We start from the raw sequence: 6988 nt of genomic DNA, 5'->3' as shown, positions 1-6988 counted from the left end.
CGCCTCGGATTCACTTCTCCGCACGTCCTACCTTCCAGAAAGTGGTCGCTTTTCTGTTCAGAGAGTTGTTGCTATTCCTTTCTTCGATCTCCTGTTGAGTCTGTAGGTGTTCAGAATGGTTTGATCCCTATCCAGCTGAATTCCTGAGAGGAGACGAAATCCAGGTCTCCTACTCCTCCGCCATCTTGCTCCGCCCCTCAATGTGAAAACCATTTTTGCAGTTTATTAAGAGTTAGGCACGAGAAGGCTCTGCAGCCTTAATTTTCTTAGTTGTTATGTTGTTAATAGAGTGCAAGTTTAACAGGATTTTTTTTAAAGATGATTTAACCTCGGTTTTAATCTTATAATGAATACTAAGCTGCAGAGAGATGTTTAGTCATGTATTAAATTTCTGGAGCTTTATGGCTATGGACAGCAATACAGATAGGATTTCTAGGGGCACAGAAGATGTGAATCTTAAATCTAAATAGGAGTTAAATAGAGACAGCAAAGTGGGCTGTCTCTATTTAATAAGACCTTTAATTTTTAAAAAAGCTTCTTCTCAGAGATTTGTCCGAGCTGTATCATCAAGACCATCTATGTGCAAAACCACTGTTTTGACACGTTTGTTTGTAGTTCCCAGAAAAAAACTGAGCTCTCCTTCTACGTGAATTCATTTCATTGAAACTATCACCATCTGCCATATTGAAAGACTGAAGAAAGTCATAAATTTCAAAGCCAGCAGTTTTGTTTCTCCTGGAGTTGTAGTCTTCTGTATAACATTTTGCAAACTTAACACCATCCCCAGTTCTTTCATCTTTTCTCTGTTAGCATGGCGTTCTGCCAAGTACCGAAGAGCAAGAAAAGCTGAGTGGACAACAGGGGAGTTGGGATGGTCCATAAACAAAATAAGGCCAGGCAGACATCCCTGGTCCTGGAAAATGGCTCTTCTATTTAATGGATCTGCTGCTAGATCCTATAGCTTGTTAACTACCGAGAGAGTATCAGGTTCTTCATTCATGGTGGAGGAGGAAGAATTCATCTTCTATGCCATACACATGAACAAAATCTTCTTAAATTCACACCAGAGCTTTAGGGGTCCAGAGCCTGCTGCACCATCAGGGCCACATCAACAAATGAGGTGGAGGGACCCAGGAGCCTCACAGTGGGTCCCTCTCTTTGCAGCTGCAGCCTCAGTGGTGGCAAAGGACAAGGTTAACTCTAGAAGCCAAAGAGCAAGCTGCAGCACTGTTTAAATTAAATATATATAAATAATTTTTGAAGCTAGGTGATGGGTTCACAGTGTTCATTTTACTATTCTCACTACTTTTGTATACTTTTGGAAATTTCCATATAAAAATGTTTTTAAAAAGAACAAGAAAGAGCAGGAAGCAGGAAACAAGAATGTCACACAATGGACCTAGGAGTACTTACAAAGCAATATTTAGCCCTAGTACCTGCAAACCAATATGCTGGGTATGTGTGAAGCTAGTATTGGGATGTATGTAGGTAGCACAGAAGGTAGGAACATGTGTGAATGAATATGGTTGTGTGCCTTTGTGTCTGTATATCATCTTGTATGTAGAGTGATATGGTTGTGTGTGCACACAAAAGAGTACATGTGTGCAAAGGAGTATAAGAATGTGACAGATTGTAGACATTTTTATGCTTAAGGGGGGTGAATGTAAACATTGTTAGTGCATGGACAGGTTTAATTGAATATATGCATATGTAGTTGTAGGAGAGTTTGTATGATCAGGGGTGTGTAATTGTGGATAATTTGTGATTTGTGTTTGTACACACATTATTCACACACACATGTCTGGGATATGTGTGTGTAATCAAGGAACAGGTTGGATTGAGTATGTAATGGTGTGAATATGCAATAGTAAATTTGGATGACTCAATATGTGTGCATTCCAAGAGAGTGGTGACTCACTCACGGCTGTGAGTCTAAGGGTACTATGTTCTGTTCCTCTGGACTAGTGAGAAGAGGTTGAGTGCTATGGAAATGGGTTCGCATGGCTGTGCTGGGGCTGAGGCACACAAAGCTACTGGACATATAACATTTATCTCCCTCAGGAGTGAGACTGTGTCTGTGTAAGAGCCAAACTGGCAGCTAGTTTGGCGGACAAGAGGGACATTATCTTCCTCCAGAATCAGGTTTGCTGCAGCCTCATTCCCTTGCTCTTCTACCTCATGAACAAGCAAATGAGGTAATGAAGGTGAGCTCATAGTCCTCCCCTATGCTCCCCTCTCTATGCCCCCTTCTCCTCCTAGCAACACCCTTAGAGTTTATTTTTTTTAAGATTTTATTTATTTATTTGAGAGAGTGAAAGCGCACACTAATGAGTGGAAGGAGAGGAGCAGAGGGAGAAGGAGAAGGAGAAGCAGACTCCCCGCTGAGCAGGGAGTCTGGAGGAGGGACTCAATTCCAGGACCCTGGGATCATGACCTGAGCTGAAGACAGGCACTTAACTGACTGAGCCCCCCACATACCCCAACACCCCCTAGTGCTTATTACAGCAAGTTCCAAGTTTGCCTCTAGAGTCAATGGATGGCTGTGGTGTTCCCTGTTGTGGCTGGAGGTGATGTGTTTCTCCAAGCAGGAAAGGCTGGTGGAAGGTGGGGAGGAGGACTGGGAAGATCCCACCCCTCCTTCTGAGGCTCAGCCTGCTAGATAAATTCCTCAGTGAAAAACTGTCATCTGAAACCTACCTAACTGCCTCATCACTCCTCTCCTCTAGTACCCAAAGTCCTTCTGTCCTATCCTATCCATTTTCCCCCTCTCACCTTCTCAGTTCCCCTGCTTAAGCCTGGGCCAGAGGCCCACTTTACCCCTTCCTCCCAGAAAATTGTGGAGGAGGTCAATGTGTGTCTAGGGAGAGAGAGGTTGTTGGAGGACTCTCATAGCCTGGGGCCAGGACAGTGGTCTGGATCCCTTATTTGTCCCCCTTCTCTTGTTCTATAGAATGCCAAACTCATCTTCTACTGTGCCAATTTCTTCTAGTGGTCAGAGCTCCAGAAGCTTTTTCACCATATGGCCTAGGATGCAGGTCTATGGGCTCTGCAAAATGTCTGGAAGTTTTTGTAAGGGTGCATTTAATAGTTGTGACTAGATAAAGCTTTTGGGTAAGAGTTTGAGCTTTGGATTCTCTTACACATTTCTGGCTCCCTTATGTCCTTAACAGGATTCATGGCATGGCTGATAGCACCTGGTGTGGCCCAAAGGTAGCTGAGCTTTAGCCCTGGGTCCAGTTTACCTTGTCTCCTTTTTGTATAGGGAGAACATGCTCTGCAAGTTGGACGTCTTCCTCTCCCAGGTTGTCAACTATATCCATTGCAAGTGGCTGAATTTATATAGAGCAGCAGCCTAATATATTGGTACACAGGCCCAAGAACTTCCTCCTTGGCATCACCTCCACTTTTTGGGGTCTGACACCCACAACAGCAGGAACAGGTTTGAATTTGGCAAGCTGGGATGGTCTTTGAGTTGGGTCCAAGTTCTAGATGGTCTCATATTCCCCGACATTTACACTAGGAGTGTAAATACAGGGGATAGAACACTGCCCTGGGAGTTTGGAAAATTTAAGTTTGGTCCTTCCCAATTCTGTCAGCTTAGACAAATCTCTTGCCACTCTGGCCTCAGTTTCCCATAGCTGTAAGATCGATTTACTGTAAATTGCCCTCTTCCTTTACTTCCATTACTGTAAATGTCTTCTTCCCAGGGCATTTAGAGTTTGTATATAGGCATGTCTACATGCAAAATAAACGAGATGATATATAGGCCTGATCAGAGTCCTGAACAATGCATTTGGATGGTGGATAGTGTTGCAGAATAATACACAAATGATTGCTCTTGTCTTGAACTCATAGCATAATTTATTTTTGAAATATCCCATATAGCATATCACCTCTTTAAATAAATTGCTAGTTCTAACCCTAAGCCCCTTCTCAAATAGTTGCTGCATTCTTTTAGGCTTTTGTAGCTGGCTCAGGTTGTTCAAGCAACATTTGGGAACCTCTGACTTGGGGAAAAATGACTAGCCAAGATTCTTCCCAAACCTTTCCTTCCCTGTTTTTTTTTTTTTTCCTTTTCAGAACATACTGTCAACTTGCTGTCCTATGCTGTTTCCAGGGTTCTAGATTAAAAGGGTGTGGCCCTTCTCTTTGGAATTAAGGCCCAAGCAGTGAGTGGGTGATTTGGATTACTGGGATGGGGACAAGGGGGCTTGCCTTTTAGGGCCCCTTTGAAAAACTGGGGATCGGTGCCCTAAAGCTTTCTAGTCCAGCATCCTCTGATGTGGTTAGAGGGACGCTGGAGAGGCCTTTTTCCCCCAATTTTCCCTACTAGCCTATCTGAGTGTCTGAAAATCTACTCACAGGAAGTGCTCTTTTGTGTTAAGAATTCATGGTTACAGAAGGCCCCTGGTAACTTTTTTCTCCCTTCCTCCTCCAAGTCAGGAGAATATAGCAGTGGCTAACTTGTTGGTGTACCTTCCCTTTAGTTTCTTCAGCTCCATAGTGGTGGTGGTAGAGAGAAGAGAGGAAGTTCTATTTTCCTCTCCACCTAGAGATGGTGGCCTAGATAGACCCTGAGCTCCCTGTGCCAGCTGTAAGAAGCTACCTCACCAATTCATACTTTAGGAGGGCCATATTTATTAAGTACCATTTTGGTGGAGCGTTTTCATGGAAATTTGGGGAAAAAAAGTTCACATTTTGGCTTTCTACTTACTGAGGAGGCAGGCTCTATCTGTCTAGTTGTTGAGATGCCATCCTTTAGTTAAACTAGGTGGCAGCCCCACAAGGAAAGGAGGTGTCCAGCCAAAGGTTCAGCTCCATACTTTTTTTTAAAGCTTCCTCTGCACAATCTCTTTTTCTTTCTTTTGTTCCCTTAACTTGTTTGTCCCTTTACTGTTATTCACTCCTCTTTCCCCAATAGTTCTTCCCACCATCCTTTCATTGTTTAGGTTCCTGCCTGTCACTCCTTCATCACAAGCATCCAAAATGAGTGCTCACAAATGCATTCAATTACACAGCTGTATAAAAGGTTGCTCTCTAACTCCTGGAGGGAAAACCAAGCAAGGCAGAGAGGATGTAGATATTGTAGCGCAATTCAGTGTTTCCAGGGCCTCCAGAACTCAGCTGAGGTTCCAGTGAGACTCTAGAGATTAAGCTTGCCAACCTCATTTGAGAAAGACCCCGCCCCCTTTCTTTTCTCTATTCTTCCCTTCCCTTCCTTTCATTTCCCTGTCTTTGCTCCTTAGAAAATCCCTTGCTTTCCTTTAATAAAGGCCCCCTCCTCTGGGGGGCCTTTCAAGAGCAGGGGAGTGTAGGGAATTAGAGAATTGCTTTCCTCAGCATAGAAATGGCTCTCCTCTCCCTCAGTGCTTCCTTAAGTCAAAAGAGGGAAAAGAAAAACAGGTCCATTCCTACTGTTTCATTGGGTCTCTTCAGAGACAGATGGTTACTGCCAAAACCATTGAGTGAGTGATGAGTGGTTGAGCTGGATAAGATGGGACCCCTGCTAGCAGAGGGGAATCAGTTCATAGTGGGCTGGGCCCTGGGTTAGGAATCCAGAGACCTTTATAGGCCCATGGGAGAGAGGTAAGGAGGGAGGGAAAAGGGAATGAGGGAAAGAAAGAGGGCCAGAGGAAGGGGAATTGAGAAAGAGAGAGAAAAAGTGGGCTCCAAGCTATTTCCCACAGGCTCCTGTTCTCACTTGGAGATGGGATCCAGGCCTAGCATGGGTAAGATGGGCAGAGATAACAACTGTGGACATGGGATGGGCACAGGAGTACCTCTGTACTCTGTGCTCTGAGCATCCTGGTAAGGTGAGAACACCAGAAATCCAAGTTTGGCCCATACATAGTGTCTCAATGCATCAAAAATAAGGGGTGGGAAAGCAAAACTTCAGTGAGAGAAACTTTATTTGGTCAGCTTCATGCCATGAAGCTCTGCTGGCTGATTATTTTCCACTGAATTATTCAGGCGAATCAAGCTGACCTAAACTGACCAACCGGTGTGCTTAGTTTTAATGTCATATAGACAGTAACTTTTTCCTGGTCCTTAGTTTTCCTATTAATAGTAGTTTTATGTATGATGACTATTACTTATATAATAACAACACTACAAAATCATTTCTAAGGCTAGCCTCTCTGATTCTGGATGCCACCCTACCCACCCCTAACTCCAAAACTAGCTCAGAGCTAGAAGGGAGCTGGATTCCTTTTTCAATTTCAGTCTTTGACATTCTGATAAAAGATGAGGAGGTATTATCTGCAACAAGGCAGCTGCTAACCTAGATGGTCTTTACAAATTGCTCCAACTAGTGTAGCACTCCAAATTGGAATCAGATCCCCATGCTGCCACCTCTGACCAGCACCCAAACTCTTCATCTCAGACTGGCTGAATATCTTTCAAGTTTTCTGACTCCATGGATTTGGCTAGATTTCCCCCTTTTCCTCCCATTCCAGCTTCACTTCACCCCTCATCTTCATCCTGGCCCTGATGCTTTTCTAGAATAAAAACTTATTTTCAGCACTCCATGTTTTGTTCTTTCTTCCCTCTGCTCAGGTGGTTTTGACCCTCTCCCTCCTTGAGTTTTGATTTTTCTACAACATAGGAACATGTCTGGTGTAAACCAGCTAAAAAACATGTAAGAGCCCCCAACATGGGAAACGGCAAACATCGCAACATCAGCTCTTCTGTAAACTCAGTCTGAACCCTGGGTTCCTACTTCAGGTCCCGTATCTAATAAGCTGTGGGATTTATCAGGTTATAGTGATTTCCAAGTTACTGGGTGTTCAAGTACTGTTATCCAGTCACTGGACATGGACATTAGGGGATGGAAGGAATTGAGATTTGAGCATTTAAAGGGTGATTTTGACTAGAATGATCTTAGATCCCTTTAGCAGTGAGATTCTGAGTCAATTAACTTCATCTCTCTGAACATCAATTTATCTGTAAAATGGAATTAACTTTTCCTGTCCTGCCAACCTCAAAGAGC

General features: G+C 43.7%; 1 pseudogene; it reads right to left on the bottom strand.

The window, feature by feature from the left end:
* Positions 1-502: 502 nt before the first annotated feature.
* LOC102729051 (armadillo repeat-containing protein 1 pseudogene) lies at positions 503-1188 on the bottom strand (annotated as a pseudogene).
* Between the last annotated feature and the right edge of the window lie 5800 nt (positions 1189-6988).

The sequence above is a fragment of the Leptonychotes weddellii genome, chromosome X, assembly GCF_054177405.1.
Source record: "Leptonychotes weddellii isolate Sample4059 chromosome X, ASM5417740v2, whole genome shotgun sequence".
Taxonomy (NCBI): domain Eukaryota; kingdom Metazoa; phylum Chordata; class Mammalia; order Carnivora; family Phocidae; genus Leptonychotes; species Leptonychotes weddellii.
This window is presented reverse-complemented; position numbering and strand designations above follow the sequence as displayed.